Source organism: Hydra viridissima, unplaced genomic scaffold (assembly GCF_058129835.1).
Source record: "Hydra viridissima isolate aposymbiotic clone 2 unplaced genomic scaffold, HvirCarnegie_v1 scaffold_8, whole genome shotgun sequence".
In the NCBI taxonomy this organism is placed as follows: Eukaryota; Metazoa; Cnidaria; class Hydrozoa; order Anthoathecata; family Hydridae; genus Hydra; species Hydra viridissima.
In genome coordinates, this window is record NW_028324307.1 from 17641205 (window position 1) to 17661353 (window position 20149).

The 20149-nt window shown below is 29.6% G+C and overlaps 1 long non-coding RNA gene and 2 pseudogenes across 1 annotated transcript; 2 read left to right on the forward strand and 1 right to left on the reverse strand.

Annotated features, from left to right (window-relative positions):
• LOC149885439 (uncharacterized) overlaps positions 1-20149 on the forward strand; it is a 175183-nt pseudogene that overhangs the window by 15931 nt on the left and 139103 nt on the right.
• LOC149885441 (uncharacterized) lies at positions 762-2154 on the forward strand (annotated as a pseudogene).
• Positions 18872-19807, reverse strand: LOC149885442 (uncharacterized). Its single transcript, XR_016454904.1, has 2 exons — positions 19685-19807; positions 18872-19025 (listed from the first exon to the last, which is right to left on the reverse strand). It is a non-coding gene; the product is annotated as an uncharacterized LOC149885442 (long non-coding RNA).

Below are 20149 nucleotides of genomic sequence, written 5' to 3' on the forward strand. Positions count from 1 at the left end.
ATGTATGTATGTATGTATGTATGTATGTATGTATGTATGTATGTATGTATGTATGTATGTATGTATGTATGTATGTATGTATGTATGTATGTATGTATGTATGTATGTATGTATGTATGTATGTATGTATGTATGTATGTATGTATGTATGTATGTATGTATGTATGTAATGTATGTATGTATGTATGTATGTATAATGTTTTGTTGGCGCATAGAAAAAAAATTTTATTGACAACCAATTTAGTGAACGAAAAATATCTGCTTCGACAACTTTTTACTTATTCGGTTTCGGCCAAAATTTCTGTTCGAACCACAACCGAAATGAGCCGAAACTTTTGTGAGGAGATTTTTTTAAGTTTTTATAGCTTATTATTAATTCAGTGTGATCATGATGATTTCCTAATTGTAATCGTTTGTGGGTAAATCAATTTTTAATTACGACAGTTGTGGCAATTTTAATTGAAATTACGTTACATAACTGATTCAAGTTACTGTTCTCAAATCATTCCTTGGGCGAACTTCAAGTATCAAAATTTTTTCAGATGTTCAACTTTTTTTTTAATTATGTTACAAACTGATCGTTTAATTACCTTATGATCCATAAATCCAACTATCCTGTGTGAGACTTCAAAACTATAAAAATGATTGAGGAAACCAATTAAACTAAATTACAATCAGGATCTTTATTTACGATTTGAATCTGAGACTTCTTGTAAAAAAGTCGAGCACCATATTAATTTTGTTTAATTTTTTTGACAAGAATGACTGGAAAAAAAGACAAAAAAAGAAAATTATCCAAAAGACCTTTATTTGGAACTCAAGACTTTGTCAACATACAACGCCAGAAACTGTTGAAGCAAGACGTCTATCTGGTGACAATATTACATATTCAGGTATGTTTGTAAATTTCATTTAAATATTAAGATGAACTTGCGAATGAAAACAGAAAGGTCAAATAAAGTAAATGACCCAGAATAAATACTTGCTCTACAGTCATGTAATTGTATCAGTCTTTAATTTGCGTTGATACTTGAAATATGTTTTTATAAACAATTGTTTGTGTTGTAGGTTCGAACTCAGATACCGACGATGATCAAGTTATAAAATCAGTCCGTAAAATAAAAGCATTGCCTATTAAGACCCTTTTTTCATTTGTTGCCAATACAAACAAGTATGTTTGTTTAATGTGTCCGGAGAATGGAAACCTTGTGTATGGACCTGAACCAAATCTGCGAATACATTTTTTCCATGTTCATAAAAAAATCTGAGTTCCTTTACAATTCTCAAAAAAAATTACTCGTTTAAGATAAATTAGTTGGGATGCAGAACAAAGATAAAATAGATGAAGCCGTAATAAATTGCATTATTCAAGATGGCCGTCCTTTTAAAACTTTCATAAAACCTGGTATGAAACGTCTTCTAAACATTCTTGCTCCACTTTACAAACCGCCTCATCGAAAGACAATAGAAAAGCGATTGAGAAAGCAATACTATCAATACAAGAACGATCTTAGAGCTAAACTTAAGTCAGTTACCCATATTATTCTAGCAACCAATTTGTGGAAAAATAGGGTTGGATACTATTGGCTTTGCATAACAGCGCATTATTTAACAAAGAAGTTTAAATACAAATCAACTATAGTTTGCTTTCGTAGATTTTACGGAAGACAATTAAGTAGTAGACTTACAGCATTCGTGGAAAAAGAAATTACTAAACTTGAAATTGATACTAAAGTTATTTCAATAACAACAGACAACGCTGAAGACATTAAAAAGGCAATGGGATCTATAGCTTTACGGCTTTCATGCGTTTGTCATAACTTAAATCTCGTTTTAAACCATGGAATAAAGTTGTGGGCCAAACCATCACAGAACTTATTAGATGGCACATCAGATATCGACTAGGATCTTATTTATTACAATAATAACAATGAAAGCGATATCGAGTCTAATGAAAACATATCGTCAGACGAACAGCTTGAAATGCACGATGTAAACAATCAAGTAGAAAATGCGTGTACTTATGACGCGGAAAATGTGAGCTCGGATGATGATAAAAGTAGCGAGGAGAAAGAAGCATCAACAGATGAAACTATTAATCAATTATTTAACTTTTCATCCGTCATTTTATTTAGGTTAAGAAAAACTTCCTAGAAATTTTACACTCTAATCTTGCGCCATTCTTTGAAGCAACTAAACTTCTCTCTACTAGAACTTTTCCAACACTTTCGTCGGCCAAATTTGTCAAAAATGTGTTAAAGGACTTTCTTGAAAATTAATCTTCAGCTAAATGTTTTCTATCGCAATCTTCTTCTTTGGTCGAAAAAGAAAATATGTTAGGAAGCAGTCTTCTCAGGTTTATGAAGGTATGCTTTATTGAAAAGGTATCTCCAAAACAAAAGTTACAAACTTTGCTGGGATGTTTCTTTGATCCGAGAACTATCGAGTGTCTTACAGAAAAGGAATATCAAGAAGCAGAAAGTAAACTGTTAAAAACATTTTCGAATGCAATGCTCCGGACAATATCCTCGAAGGTCAACGTTTATAAACACTTGTTTGCAAAATGACCAAAACCAGCCGAGAAGTGGTTGGTTATAAAATATTATTTGCTTTTAAATTTAAATATACTTATGTAAATAACTTTTTAAAGTACTTTTATAAAAAGATTTGCGTATTGACAAATATTATCACTCATTTTCGTTTTTAGAAGAGACAGATTCAGGTGTTCGCGATTCGAATTTCAAGATTCACCCGAACAGTCTGTGAACTACAAAAATGGATTTGCTAAACTTGAAACATTGTGCGGAAGTAATTCGCTTATATAGTTTGTATTTTACATTTTTCTTTTTTTTTTTATATTTCACTTATGTAGTTTGTATTTTATATAGTTTTATATTATGATGATGATGTGTTCTTTATGTAGTTCCTAAACAATTTAGTATTTGCAAACTGGGCCGTGGTCAGACTCCCCCACACCCCAGCGATTTATGGGGCTGTTTTTTTAATGTAAGGAGCTTTTTTTTTTAAGTTGTATCTAATAAGTGATATTTTTTGAAGATTTATTTGGCTATAATACTACGGGTTTATAAAATAAGTTTCAAATGGGACTTAGCGATATGGTTAATTGCTGCCTTTTTCTTGCTTCAGCGATTGGTTTCGTTTATATAATTGTACATTTTATTATATTCTTAAACAAAAGCAATCAAATCTTATTTGGCTTTTAATTTGCTTTAAAAGTGTCAAAATTTTAGTTGTAATTTTGTTTTAAAACACTGACTAGTTTTTTGTTTTTGATTCAGACTTTTCATACAATTAGAATAAATTGGTCTGCATTTTACAATCATTTTCTAAATTTCGAATTAATATTTAGCGTGGTTCTTGTTAATAGCGTTAAAGAGGTTGTTGTTATTATTATATTTAGCGTGGTTGATAACAACAACCACGATGACCAAAATGAAAATTATTTGGGTGTATAAACCTTTACTTGAAAGTCTATCGGCCTCCAATGCCCCTGACGGAAATCGTTTTTAATCAAATAATTTATACTTGATTATAATTTTTGCAAAACTTTTTGAATGGTCCATGTCGCACCCTAAACATATTTGATAATGCGTTAAACGAATTATGAAATCTGTTTAGGGACGTTAGAGTTGATTAACGGGTTTAATTGAATTTTTTCCAATAGCTAGAGTGTTCACAAAAACGGAATATTTTATTTCCTAAATAGAATTTATTTTTTGCCACAGAATTGCTTACTGTCATTTTGAGATTTTTCACTCTCCGCATAAAAATATACTTTTTGGAAAAATGTATTTTGCATTAATTATTCTTTAAATTGCTTAATAATGTAAAAACAAACGTTGCACTTTCTTCCAATTTTTCTGGTGACAGGAAGCGAAAATTTACGCCCACCTCCAAAAAAAGTTCGTGTTTCGGCATTATCTTACTTTGCCGCCGGAAAGTATTATTAACGCTGATGCGTTATATCACCATAAAAAAAAATGTTTGATCAAAAAGCGCTATATAATGAAAGTTTTCGAAAAAGTGCTTTCCGTCGGAAAAGTGACGTAGCAAGGATTGGCATGGATAGGAAGCAACCCACCATGTTTATTAAACTTGCCCCCAATTTACAAAACCCCTCCACAAAAACGGTCCGCATACATGCAGTATAATTCCTAACATTATAACCCAGAAATACCAAGAAGCAGGCAATGCTCCTTAATACGCTGTTTTTCTTACCAATCAGTATGTTCAAACAACATAAAATGACTTTGTTACTTGATAAAAGAAAAAAAAGAAACTTACTTTTTACTTACTAAGTAAAGTATTTCAATGATAAAAATTTACATTTACTTGTAATGGTAACTAGTTTTTTTTCAAATAGTTTTTATGAAAGTTGCCTTTATCAATTTTTGTTACTTTTACACATAAAAGTAATTTCATATTACGATGCAGTATTCTCTTACTTTTTAAAGTAAATATGACTTTTTTAAAATCTTATATTTACGTAAAATCATTTTCAAAAATAATTTACTTTTACATGTAAAAAGTAAATTACATTTCGATACAAACTCTTTTTATAAGTATAAATCTAAATTACTTTTTAAAGTAAATTACTTTCACACGGCTTACTTTTCAAAGTAATTTACAAAAAGTAAATAACACTTTTTTGTAAACTATTTTTACTTGCAATAAAAAAAATAACGCATTTTTAATAAGTTTTTAATAAGAAACGCATTTTTAAAATTAACTTTATGTAATTTTATATGTAATACAATGTTATTTTTAAAAAAAATGAATTACTTTAAACTGTAAATATATTTCATAATTTAATCTAAGTTATGTAAAGTAATTTTTTTTTTTAAGTAATTTTTTTAAAATGCAGTTGCTTCAAACCTGCGCTAAAGCTGCTTCAAACTGTGCTAAATATTGATTCTCTAAATGCGCAGCTTTTCTTAAAAAATTACAGGGGCGTGGCAAGATTAACTCCCCCATTTGATTTGCTTACAATTTTGAAATAAATGAAAGACTTCTTTTTTTTTTCAAATAATATTTTTATTTAGCATTTAAATTTTTCATTTGTCAATTTTCAAAAATGATATCAACTAAATGTCCGCCTTTAGCGGTTCTACACAAATCAGCTCTTTTTATTGAATTTTTCATTACTTTTTTGAGTATTTCAACCGGTATGTTTTCTATTTCTTGTTGAATATTGTTTTTCACTTGATCAAGAGTTAGTGGTTTATTCACGTACACATTTTCTTTTAACTAACCCCATAAAAAGAATTCCGGAGCTGTTAAATCAGGTGATCTTGCAGGCCGATACAAATCACCAAAACGAGAAATTAATCGACCTGGAAAAAGGTTTTTCAAAATTCGTGTTGTTTCTTTGGCTGTATGTGGTGTGGCACCGTCCTGTTGCAACCACATATTGTCCAGATTTTGTTCTTCCATTTGTGGCATTAAAAAGTCTCGGATCATTTGTCGACATTATCACTAGTAACAGTTGTTGTTTGTCCATTTTCGTCTTCAAAAAAATAAGATCTAATGACATTTTTGGCATGAATAGCGCACCAAACTGTTATTTTTTGTGGCTTTTACTTCCCCAGAATCGAGAATTTTGTTTATTGACATGGCCACTGAGATGAAAATGTGCTTCGTCACTCATTATCATTTTTTCACTAAAATTATCAATTTCTCTCGCAAAATTCAAAATGACATTGCTGTACTTCAAACGCTGATTATGGTCTCTGGGCAATAGCTTTTGCACGAACTGGATTTTGTAAGGGAAAAGGTGTAAATCTTTTTTCAAAATTCGTCGAAGAGAGCGCTGAAAAATGTTTAATTGTTGAGCACGTCTTCTTGTTGATTTTTTTGGTGACTCTGCAACACTTTCACGAACACGAGCGATATTTTTTTCAGAGCGGGCGGTTCTTGGTCTGCCTCATTGGTGAGAGTCTTAAGTTGTTCCATACTGTTCAAATCGATTTGATAAAGCATGCATGGGCGCCGGCAGGCAAGGGCAAAGGGGGGCAGTTGCCCTCCCCTGGAAAACCAAAATAACAAATTTTAATATTCACAAAATTTCTTTTAACTGTTAAAAGATTTTATCTCAATATCTTATAAATTTAACTCATTTATAGTTTACTCACCGTAATGTAAATGACTACAGCTTAAATGAAATATTACTATCAAATGCAATGACTTCCGAAATGGCGGAAGCTTTTTTATAAAGGCATATTTTATATTTAAAAAAAAAAGATGTTTGAATGAAAGTTTTTTAAAAAAAAAAAGATAGAAATAGATCATAGAAAAATAAAAAAAGGAATAAATAGAAAAAAACAATAGATAAAGGAGAAGTATAGAAAACAAAAAGAAGAGAGGAAGAAAAAAAAAGAAAATAAAGGAAATAATAATAATAAACTAAAAAGAAATCGAATTACAATTACAAAATTCTTACGCAAACAAATAAACTTCGAACTAACGAAGAAAGAATTGGATACTGTGATTAAATTTTTTAAATTATTGAAAATTTCAAATTACGCTGTTGTTTTTTTGTTTGTTGGCAAAATGTTTCTTGTTTGTATTAAATTTCTATTTATTTTTTTCCAAGTTTTTGTGTTATATTCATTTTAATATATTTTTACCTTGTGTTTTTTGCTTGCTAAATGTTGATTATTATAATTATATATATTTAATTTGATTAATTTGAATTAACCTGCTGTATTTTAATTTTTATTTTGTTTTTTGGAATATGTCTAATTTATATTTAATAAATCATTGTTTTTTAATGGCTTAAAATAAAGTCTTATGTATTAAACTAACATTTTTCCGGTAAACTTAATTTTTTTTCTAGTAACTTATTTCCAGTAAAAAATGATATTTTTTCTGGTAGAATAACAACATTTTTGCAGTAAAATGTTTGCGGTAAGAAATCAGTTTTTTGCCAGTAAAGTTATTTTCCGGTATTCAAACTTCCATGTAGAAAATTTTTGTTTTTCAGTAAAAAAGATTTTTTTGAAAAATACTTCAAGTGAAAAATACTTTAAGTGCAAATAAAATTTGGAATATAATTCCAAAAGAAAGAATAAACTATTTTAAAATAAAGGAATGTTTACATTAAACTTAGTTTTATTTAACTTGAAGATTGATATTTAAAATTTACATAAACACATAAACTTCTTCTAAGCTAAACTTAACATAAAATTTATACTTTATCCAATAGATTTAAATCAGGGTAACAGATAACCATCAGGAATTATTCACTGAATCAGCAAAGCTTTTCGAGCTTTTTTTGGACGACCTGGTATTCTTTTTTTGGTGCATTTGAATATTTTTGGCTTCAGGAGGTGGATTGTAAAGTTTCAAACGTATTGCTATTCCTACTGAATGCTTACAGGAGTAATTTTTGAAGAAATGAGGACAAGTACATTTTGCATCTTGCCAATTGTCATCTATCATCTGAACCACCCAAATTCCAAATTGGTTCTTAACAAATTTATCGAAAGTGGCATCATTATGATTTTTGTAGATCAAAGTGTCTTCTTTTTTAATTACATTTTGCTTCCCACTTGGTATGTAATAAAAATTTTCTGCTTCTTTATTTTCTGTAAGAATTTCTTTCTTGGATTTTATCCATTGGTATGCTGATGTCTTGGTAGCCAAACTGATTGTTGTTGTTTTTGAAAACAATATCAGATTATTTTTGTAACCAAAAGACCAGTTTTCAATCATCTGCAAAGCAGCAACTTTGAACTTGCTGATAGGAAATCGTTCATGAAAGGTGTGCTCATCTTTAATTACTCTATTGCATGACTCAAGACAGTTGTTAGTGGTTGGGGTGAAATGTCTAAAGCCCTCATACCAATTGGAGTTAGTGTTGACCCATTCTGTTTTAAAGTAAAGTAAAAATTAGTGTTGTGACCAAAACTAAAAATTGCAACAAACAAACTAAAAAAACCGTAACTAAAATTAGTCGACTAACTTTTTAGTCTAACTAACTTTAGTCGACTAACATTTTAGTCTAACTAAATTTAGTCGACTAACATTTTAGTCCAACTAAATTTAGTCGACTAAGTTTAAAAAAAAATGTTACTTTTACCCAAAAAATGTTTTTTTAAAAACTTGTTATGTGTAAGTTGTAAAGTAGTTTGAGCGCCATTTTTTTAATAACAAATTGCTGTAAGTTACAACTTGCATCTCCAGGGTATCTTTTCAAGGTCGATTTTCAGAGTTTTTCAAGTTTGTGGAGAAAGGTTTGCGACATATACACCTGGAATTTTGTAATAAAACTTATCTTATTAGTCCCCCGTTATTGTTAAGTACTTGTTTTAAATTTCAATGAAAAGCGGTTCAGATATGTGTTTTTCAATTTCTAATTTAAGTGAGTTACAAATTATAAAACAAGTATGAAATCAATTTATATAAAAAAAATGGTATCATGTTTTTGAAAGGTGTGTTATGTGCAGAAGCATTTTCGGATTTCCTTTATATAATACCTACAATGATTTTTTGAAGTAATAATACCTAATTTATTTCGTTCTCATAAAAACGTACTCATAAAAATGCAGATATTTACAATGACAACAATAAGATTGAAACAGTTAGGCAATTAATGTTTTTTGTTATCTCGATATTGTGTAATTGAACATATATCTTGTTCAACTCTCAATTTAGTTTTTCTTTTAAAAATTATTATTAAAGTTCTAATAACTAATTATGTTTTTGGTATAAAATATTAGCACTAAACTTTGTTTTAGTCGACTAAAGTTAGTTAGACTAAAAAATTAGTCGACTAAGTTTAGTTGCGCTAAAAAGTTAGTCGACTAAATTTAGTTAGACTAAAACTAACCTTAACTCCCACCCTTAGTAAAAACAAATGTTCTTGGTCCCATTTTTTAAAAAACAGATTGATGGCAATTAAGAAAGATTCTGGGCTGGATAACTTTTGTAATGTTTCAATATCTCTCAAAGTTGATGTTCTGTTCTCTATTTTCACTATGGATCTAATTTTCTGTATTACATTTCGGTACATGTGTACCCAACACATCACAACTTTTTGTTCTTCACCAAAAACTAACTTAAAAGCATTTTGAATGGATTGAGCAGCATCAGAAGTCAAAACCTCTGGAGTCATAGCAACTTCAAAAATATTTTGGACACCTTTTCTCAATGCTTCAAATAAAAATGTAAAATCTTCAGTTTTTTCAGACATACAAACTCCTATGCCAAAATGATGAAATTGGCGGTCAGAATCAGATGTACCAACAACAAAAACTGGATAGCCTTGCCAAATGAGTTTGTAAGTAGCATCAGCATGGATGATCTTTGCATCTTTGGCAAGACTAAGCAAATATTTGGTTGAAGCAAATAATCTGAAAAGGAATTCTTCATCATATGTCACTGTATAGGACACAATAAATGCTGTATGTTCATCTTTTTGCACGGAAGAGTTTTCAATAAACCGCTTTTCCAATTCACCTAGACTGATGTTAGAGACTCCAAACTTTTTCTTTCTCAATTTTATAAGGATGTTATTCAGTTGTGTTTGAGATGGTACACAATAGTCATTTTTGTTCAAATAGTCACGAATTTGTTTGGGTTTCTAACTGAATTTTTTTAGAAAGTTTACCTCCTCTTTTAGTCTCAATAGAATCATGTGTGTGTTGTGAAGTTGTTCTGTATAATAATACATTAGATGAGAAACTGTCTTACAAAAGATAAATGCTTGCAGCACATTGAGTTCCTTTAACTTTCACAAGATTACATCGGTAATAGTCTTTTTTATCTTCTTCAGTTTTGTTTCAAAAATCAAAACTCCAATTTTTTTCTTTGTTCAAAAATTCTTTGACTTCATTTAAATTTTCTAATTTGCAGTCAAGTTCCCATTGGTTGTAGGTTTTTTTTTCCTTTTTGGAGAACTTTGGTAGTGAATCAGCTTCACTTTCTAATGAGTATTGAAGAATGGAATTCATGATTAAAAGAAATCTAAATATATATGCTCTAATAATTGTAAAAAATCTTACATGAAAGTAAAATGATGTACCTAGCTGCTACTACTACTGCTGCTACTGCTACTGCCACTGCTGCTGCTGCTGCTGCTGCTGCTGCTGCTGCTGCTGCTGCTGCTGCTGCTGCTGCTGCTGCTGCTGCTGCTGCTGCTGCTGCTGCTGCTGCTGCTGCTGCTGCTGCTGCTGCTGCTGCTGCTGCTGCTGCTGCTACTACTACTACTACTACTACTACTTCTACTACTACTACTACTAGATTTATATATATATATATATATATATATATATATATATATATATATATATATATATATATATATATATATATATATACATATATATATAGTGGGCAAAATAATTGTTCGTACATTAATGACAAATAAGGTTTTTTGAAAAAAGCTCTAAAACTTTAAATGATAGAAAAAAATGAATTAAACCAATAGATAGCACACAAGAAAACAAATAAAAACGATACACCATCTTTAATTTTCTCCCGACAATTTAAATTATAATTAACTTATTTAAAAGTTTTAAAAATTTTAAAACCAAAAAATTGTCCGTACATTTGATTTAAAAGGTAAAATTTTGTTTATAAATGATTTTTATATTAATATTTTGTACTTTTAGGTTAAATAATAAACAAAAATAAACCTTTTCTCAACTACGTGGCTTTGATGGAAGGAAAAAGAAAAGAATATAGTATTGACTTACGTAAACGAGTAATTTTTGATAGGGAAAATGGATTATCAATTAGAAAAGTTGCAAAAAGGTTGAAAATACCACCAACCTCTGTTCAATATGGGAAATGTATTTAAAAACAAAATCAGTGGCAAATAATGGTGTACGAGGCAGAAAAAGATCAACAACGCCAAGAGTTGACAGGTGCATAGTTGGGAAAATCGAGCAGAGTAGAAGAAAAAATGCCGTAGAAGTATCAAAAGAGCTGGAAAATGAATTAAATATTAAATTATTGCCACAAACAGTTAGGAACTGATTGCATGAAGCCAATGTTTTTGCTCGGACACCTCGGAGAAAACCATTCATCAGCATAGTGAACAAGAGAAAACGGTTTCAGTGGGCAAAGGAACATGTTCTGAAGGATGATACATTCTGGAATATGATTATTTGGTCAGACGAGAGTAAATTTAATTTATATGGAGGTGATGGTGGTGCAAAAGTTTATAGAAGAGTCGGAGAAGAATATAATGTGAAGTCTTTGAAGGCAATATTTAAATTTTGTGGTGAAAAAGTTATGGTTTGGGGCTGCATGAGTGCGTCCGGTGTTGGCAAAATTGAATTTATTGATGAGAAAATGGATCAACACTTATATAGATCCATATTAGAACGGAATTTGGTGGCTTCGGCAGGAAAATTAGGACTTATATTACGGAATTTATATTCCAACATGACAACGATCCAAAGCACAAAGCTGGATCTGTAACCAGATATCTTGCTGCAAATGGCATTAACGTGTTGGATTGGGTTGCACAATCGCCCGATTTGAACCCTATAGAACATTTATGGCCGGTGGTGGAAAAAAGAATGAAAGATCGAGCTCCAAAGAATAAAATCGAGCTCAAAGAATTTGTTTTAGATGTTTGGTCATCAATTAATTACGTCTAAACTCGTCTCATCAATGAAAAATCGTTGTAGAGCAGTTATTGAAGCTGATGGTGGTCCAACAAGATATTAATTTAATTTTAACTAGTTTTAATTTAAAAATTAACATAGTGTACAGACAATTTTTTTGTTTAAACTTTTAACTCTTTTCAAATAAATTAATATAACTTTTCATATATTAATATATTTTTAACTAATACACTTAAAATTACTTTATTATTATAATATTTCTTTAAAAACTCTTGACTACAACTATCTAAATACTATATATATATATATATATATATATATATATATATATATATATATATATATATATATATATATATATATATATATATATATATATATATATATATATGAAATTTATCTTACTAGAACTAATGTTAAATTACTGGAAAAAATTGTTAGTGCTTATTGCATATTTCATGCTTTCAAATTTTATTTTCAACTTTTACTTCTTGAACTTTAGCATATGTAATTATTAATGAATCTTTACCAATAACTGAACTAAATAATCATTTTAATAATGAAAACAAAATTTTCTCAGAAAGTCCTATTTTTTTAATTTTCCTATAGGAGAGTAAAGACATCAACAGATTCAAAAATATTTACTCTATCATTATGGAAATATTACAATCATTAGTTTTTCTTTGATTCTTCGTTCTGGATATTCATTTAGAATTTTTTTTTTTTTTTCAATGTTTTGTTCTTTATAAAAGTAACCAAATTTTTTGCTGGGTCAATGGTTAAATGGGCTTCTTAAACTCTTACTAGAAAGTTAGTAAATTACACCGGCTGTCTCCCCCTCTTTTGGGGCCTGGGTATATTCTTGCTTCCGAATCTCTTGAAGTTTTTCGTAAATTTCACAAAATTAGTCAAAAATCGGTACTTTTTCGACTAAGTCATGTCCATACTAATTTTGATTAAAAAGAATTATTTAATGCTTTATAACCGATGTGTAGATTAAATTGTATTTTTCGCGGATTCATATTTTTGTGTCCTAACGTTCTTCAGATACGTATTTGAGCCATTCGTAGTAGTTTAAAGTCTCGATTTGTACTCCAGTATATTACAGTAACCGCCAACTTTTTCCAAGCCAGAACTGTAAATGTAAACAAGGCTAATACACTTTATCTACTGGAAATAAAATTAATTACTGGCGGTTTATTTACTTACCGGAGATTAATTATTTTCTACTGAAAATAATGTTATTTTTGCTGGAATTTGTAGAAATTGAAACCGGGAAAAAAGCTATTTTTTACTGGTCATTTAAATTGTTGCGTTTTTTAATCATTATATTATTATATAATTTAGCATTATTAGTTATAATTTAGCATTATTGGGAAATTTTAGCATTTTTAGCATTATGAGCGTTTGTCTAGGCTTTGCATGCTGAGCGTGCATCGTGAAAAAATACGCTCCAGAAAATCTGAATTTATGGAACAAATTGTAAATAAATTTGGCAGTGAACGCAGACTACAACTTCTATTTACTGAATAACAATGATTTAATTATTGTGTTTTCATTTTTACATTTTCTTTAATTTTTTGTTGTCATTGGTCTAATAAAATGACTTGATTAATTGATGCATTTATGTAGTTTTTGAAATATTACTGTTGAATTTTATTTCGCCCCCCCCCCCCCCCTCTTGTGAAAAATCCTGCCGGCACCTATGAAAGCATGAATTGTTTTTTTATCAGGTGCTGATTAATTACGATTTCTTTTTCGATATTCTCGTTGAGTTAAAACAACTGAGTTATTTTTTTGAATAAAAATAGTCACGATTTCTGCACGTTGTTGTGGATTGAATCAATTCATAATAAATTTTGTGCTATTCTTCTTTACAACTGTAAAACAAATATAATGACAGTTAATATCAAAATAAAAAACAACAGCTCTTTCAAATAGGGGAGTTAATTTTGCCTCACCCTGTATAATGCGGAATATCAGCACCATTAAAGACCTTGTGAGGAATTCTTCCTATTGCATTGCTTTTTAAAACTTTGTTATTTGATTCCACAATTCGTAACATTTTTTAATGTAAAGAAATTTTTTTTAAAAAGAAAATATTTTTTTCAAAAAATCATTATTAACCCTACTATTATGTTGGGGTTTAAACGGACCCCACTAGTAGTTTGTTTTTGCATTATATATTTATGTAGTTAGTATTTTTTGTATCTGCTAAATATCAGAAGATATACACAGACCAAAAAAATATTTTTTGAACATTGCTTCCTGTTTTTAATTATTTTCAAAATATACATCAATGATGTTGGGGTCCATATGGACCCCAACATAGTTTTTTTTATAAATTTAATTCTTTTTCATAACTTATGCTTTTAAAAACTGTTTTTATTTTTTTATTTGTAACTCAATCTTTTTCTTTGATATTTTTAGATAAATTAGTTAAATTTAGATTTCATAACAAATATTAGAACTTATGGCTGAAACTAAAAAAAGAGTTTGTATTAGATACACTGCTGAACAGGCTCAGGAACTATTGTTTGCATTGCTTGATAAAGATTCATCAAGTGAAGAAGAGTTAACATCTGATGATGATGAAAAGGAAGAAGTTGTTGAAGTTACAACAGACAGCTCAGAATATACTAAGTCATCAGATGATGCTGATTTTCAACTAGATAATCCTGCAATTTCAAAAGTAGAGAATAAGTCACACCAGTATTAGGAGCTAGAAGATGTAGAACTTGTGGTGGAGTTAGAGGTACTAGCAGCATTTATGGTACAAATAGTCAAGGGAGAATATGTTATGCAAATCAGGTATTAGAAAGAGGAAATATACATAACGATAGAGTTGAGGAGATAAGTCCAGGTAAAACTAATGAAATAGTTGAAACTGAAGTGGAAGTTAGCAATACAACAAATGTTTATAAGTGCCCAAAAAGTAATGAAATATGGCAAAAACAAAGACTAAACAGTTCTAAAAAATTTCCACCACAAAACGTCATGAAATTAAAACCAGGATTAACACCATATTACGTATGACAGATTCGATAAATGCTGCTTTTCAACTTATTTTTACCCAAATGACCTTCAGGATTGTTCTAACTAAATCAAACAAAGAAGGTGAAGTTGTTTTTAAAGAAAAGTGGACACCAATAGCTGAGGATGAACTAAATGGGTTTCTTGGACTTTTATTTTTAGTAAAGCTACAGAGGAGCTATGGGAAATTAGTGATGGCCGGCAGATTTTTTGTTAAAATTATGGTTATTGTGTGATTCTAGTACCAGCTATGTTTTGAATGCACAAATTTATACTGGTCGTGTTCATGGGGATGGCCCAGAAAGAAATCAAGGGCAACGTACATGATTTAGTTGAAGTCATAAAAGGATCTGGAAGAAATGTTACATTGGACAACTTTTTTACATCAGTAACACTTGCACAAGAACTTTTGGAGAAAAAATTAAGTCAAGTTGGAACGATGCGCAAAAATAAAAAAGAAATTCCTACAGAATTTTTACCTGCTCGAACACGAGAAGTCTACTGTTCATTGTTTGGTCACCGAGAACAATTAACTTTAGTCTCATATCTCCCAAAGAAAGGAAAGTCAATCATTCTGCTGAGTAGCAATCATCGTAATGCAGAGTTATCGAACCGCCCTGACAAAAAATCACAGATTATTCTGGACTATAATTCAACAAAGAAGGGAGTTGATACTCTTGACCAAACGGTCTCTACTTTTTCTACAAAGAGAATGACCCGCAGGTAATTATAAATATTGTTTATGAAATCTATTATCTATTTGTATATATTTTATAATTCAGGTGGCCTATGGTAATCTTTTACAACATCCGAGACATCTGCTGTTAATGCTTTTTTAATTTGAATGCATTTAAATCCTACATGGAATAAAGAGAAGATGCATTGCAGAAGATTGTTTTTAAAAGAACTCGGTGAATCTCAGGTAGCAAACCAACTCCAGTCAAGACTGTTACTTCCAAATTTGTCTTTAAACTTACACGATTCTATTTGCAAGTCACTTGCAAATTTTACTATAAAATAACATAAAATATTTTTTTGTTCAAACATGGTGACAATTTTGGCACATACTGTATAAAGTATGTATATATATATATATACATATATATATATATATATATATATATATATATATATATATATATATATACAAAATTTTAGGCGCAATATTTAAAGGTTACGTTCACAGAGCTTACTCCATATGCAGTGATTTACATTTACAAAACGAGATAAATTTTCTAATTCAAATGTTCAACGAAAATGGTTACGACAAAAGTCAACTGGTAAGTATTGCAAACCAAATTAGAAAAAATCGGTCTATAAATAAAAACAAATATCAATCCGAGTGTGACACCCTTCATACAGTTTCATTACCGTGGATACCATCACTGTCCCCAAAGTTAAGAAAAATATTTTAAAAAGTTGGATATAGAGTAGTTTTTAAAACAAATCCTAATTTAAGATCACCGCTAACGTGTAAAAACAAATCTAAATTACCTTGCAATAGCCAACCAGGAACTTACTTAATTGAATGTAACTGTTTAAAGAAATACGTTGGCGAAACGAAATTACAAGTTAGAACTCGAACCCAACAACATCAAAAATTCTTAAATGAGGGCAAATATCATCAGTCTGCAATAGCCAAACATGATAAATCATGTTCAGAAGAAATTAATTGGGAGAGAACTAAAACTCTTAAAGTAGAGACAAAAAAATTTGATCGGAAGGTCTGTGAGGCTCTTGAGATACAGAGGCACCAATGTTCCCCTCTAAATGGCGGGATTAATCTGGATAATGGGCAATTTGTTAAAACTAAATTATGGACACCATTTTTTACGTTTTTACGTAAGGATATAAAAAAAAAAAAAAAAAAAAGAAAGAAGCCATTCAACTGCTGACGTCAGTTAATTTTAACCGTTTTTTGTAATTTGAAATAATTTTACGAGCTGATGATGCTGGTAACCATAATCCAGCGAAAATTTCTCATAATAAACTAATATTTGTATTTAGAGAATTCGTATTATTTGATGTTTTTTATTAATATAACATACACTCTTATACAAGATGTCAACATTCAAATCATATATATATATATATATATATATATATATATATATATATATATATATATATATATATATATATATATATATATATATATATATATATATATATACATACATACATATATAAATAATATAATTTAGCTTTTAAATTTTAATTTTATTTATTTTTACTTAAAGTTTATATTATGAACTCTCTTTGCCATGTCTACAAATATAAAAAGTGATATGTAAATGACAAAAATATAAGTAAATAACAATTCTACAGTTTTGTCAACAAACAACACCTGATACAACAAACAACCTATATTAAACGTATTATATAGTTACAATTATTTATTATAATAATATTATTATTGTTTTTTTATTTGATTGAGTCTATATCAAATATATCTTTATTGGTCTGCCTTACTATAGAATATATTTTATACATTCCATACAGTGAGCAAAAAAATTAATCATGCAGCCAATAGAAATTAACAAAAATGCATTTTTCTCAAAAAGTATAAACTTTTTTGAAAAACTAATTTCACCAAAAGATAGCGCTTAAAAAATATATAAAAAATCGTATGTTTGAAAATAAAAAATTAGAATTTGTTATATTTAAAAAAATAAAGAACTAACTTTATTGAAAATTCCTGACAAAAAAATTAATCATGCAACAAGAAAATTCAAATGGTAAGTATCAAAAATGTTATTATATTTAATTATATTTTTTATTTATATTAATTTAAACTATATATTTATATTAATAAACTTTCCAGCAATGACCAGCATTGAAAATATAAAATCTAAAAGAAGCTACACATCTCATTCGATCGGACTTCGTGCACGAGTAATTGCGTTATGGTAAGATGGCCAAAGCCAAAGATCAATAGCTAAAACGCTATGTATATCGCCTGCAACCGTTCAATCCATCGAGGAAAAGTTTTAAAAAGTTGGAAACCTCGAAAATCAACCTGGAAGAGGACGCAAAAGAAAGACTGCGGCGCGTCAAGATTGATCTTTGATCAAAAGATTCGAAATTAATCCAAGATCTTCAACAACAGCAGCAGCAAAAGAGTTGGAGGAGAGTTTTGGATTGTCTCTCACACCGCAAACAATTAGAAATTGCTTGCATGAAGCGAATTTACATGGACGAACACCACGCAACAAGCCGTATATAGCCCCAATCAATAGAAAGAAGCGGCTCGAATGGGCAAAAAAGTACGTGGATAAGCCACAAGAGTTCTGGGACTCAGTCATTTTGTCTGACGAGTCGAAATTCAATTTATTTGGCTCTGATGGAGCTGTAAAGATATGGAAGAAGCCAGGAGAAGAGCTTCAATTAAAGTGTTTGAATGCCACAGTTAAACTCGGTGGCGGTAATATTATGGTCTGGGGATGTATGGCAGCGAGCGGAGTCGGGAAATTGGCGTTTATTGATCAGAGATTGGATCAATGTTTATATAAATTAATTCTGCAAGATAATTTAAGTTCATCTACAGAAATTGTCGGGTTGAAAGATAATTTTATCTTTCAACACGACAATGATCCTAAGCATACGGGTCGTTAGGTCGTCGAATATTTAAAATTTTCAGGGTTTAAAATGCTCGAATGGGTTGCTCAATCACCAGACTTAAACCCAATCGAGCATCTTTGGGCTCACGTCGAGAAAAAATTAAAAGATCGGCGAATTTCGAAGAAAGCCGATCTGAAAAACTTAATTTCGAGTTTTTGGTCGGAAATCGGGTCAGATATTACCAGAAACTTGGTAAATTCAATGCGCATAAGTTGCTTAGCCGTCATTCAATCAAATGGTGGACACACGCGTTATTAATTTTATGTTAATTTTCTTTATTTTTAATTTAATTCAATATTTTATATTATGCATGTTTAATTTTTTTGCCTTGGTTTTTTGATTTTTTATTTCTTTTGTAATTTTTCGCAACTTATACTATTATTTTGTAATTTTTTAGTTCCTTTTTCGATAAATTCATATATAAATTTAAATTATTTAATATAAAAATCATAAATTTTAACTTAAATTAGTTTAAATTCAGTTTTAAAAAGTTTTTACTATGGTGCATGATTAATATTTTTGCTCACTGTATATATGTTTTAGCTGTATTTTTTCCGGGCAAGTTCTTGATCAACTATTCATCAACTTATTCATCATAATAAGGTTAATTACCAATATTATTTTTACTTTTTTGTTTGCGTCATGCCGATAAGAGGCCACCCGTCAAAAATACATCAAAATTACATCTGTAGCTGATTAAATGCGGACGTTGCGCGAAATATAGGGCGTTAGCAAAGCCATTCCACAATGAAGATTACGGTCGGATGGACGATTCTGAAAGGTAAAATATATCCTTTTTAAGAAAAAAATAAAACAAAATAAAAATAAATAATAAAAAAAGAATTTAAAATAACAAAGTCCGAGGTTAATTTTTTAAAATGACTTATACAAACCTTTAAGAATGGTTTTAACCAAAAAAAAAAACCTCTTACTTTTAATTACGAAACTTTGAAATGTATAATTTCTTTTTTTTCTGATCGGAATTTTTTTACATGAAATATTGAGCTGTTTTTTAAGTTTAATATAAACTTTTTGATAAAATCATATAGAAATAAATGCACTAAAAAAGTATTAAATAAGTATAAGTAAAGTTTTTAATTGCAGCCTTTATGACGGTTCACTTTTTAGAAGAAATATCTTTTAAAATGAGAGATAAAATTCTTAAAGCGCTATAAAGTAGTTAAGAAACCTAAGCTTTCAGAGCATTTCTGGTGTTCTTGAGTTGTAATTATTATTAATTTTGACTAAAACATATTTTATTTTGCAGCGATGTCTTAAGGAGAGAAGTAAAGAAATCACCTTATGAAAACGGATATTTAGAACCACGGGGAGGAGGGGGGGGGGGGGGGTTGAAAGTGTCACATTACAAATGTCAAGTAAGACAAAACAAGATGTTTTTTTTTCAGAAAATTAAAATCTTTAAATTCGTCTACCGTTTTCAAGTCTTTTGTTCATTTTCTTCGCTTTGAGATCAGAAGTTTCTACTTCACTAATGCATAACACCTTTCTAACTTCATTGCATACATGCAATGCAACATTTCATCAACGAGTTGGCCACGCTCGAGATATTTAAGTTTAGATATATATGTCTGGTAACCACATGCAATTTAAAATACTTTCAACGCAAGTTGGTAATTTGAATGCTGATTTTTCGTATTTTTGTCCAACCCTGGTCCACTACGTAATGGTTAACTTGTTTTTGGTCTTTCTTAAAAACTTTTTTTTAACATCTAGTATTCATTAAAAGTAAAAAGAGCAGCATTTAATAACGAAAAAGTCATTTGACGACTTGTTTTGTCATTTTTCTTACGTGAATATAAAAAATTTTAAAAATGGACATTATATACATCGATATTTGTAAATGAAATAAGGACCGGAAAATATATACACTAATAACA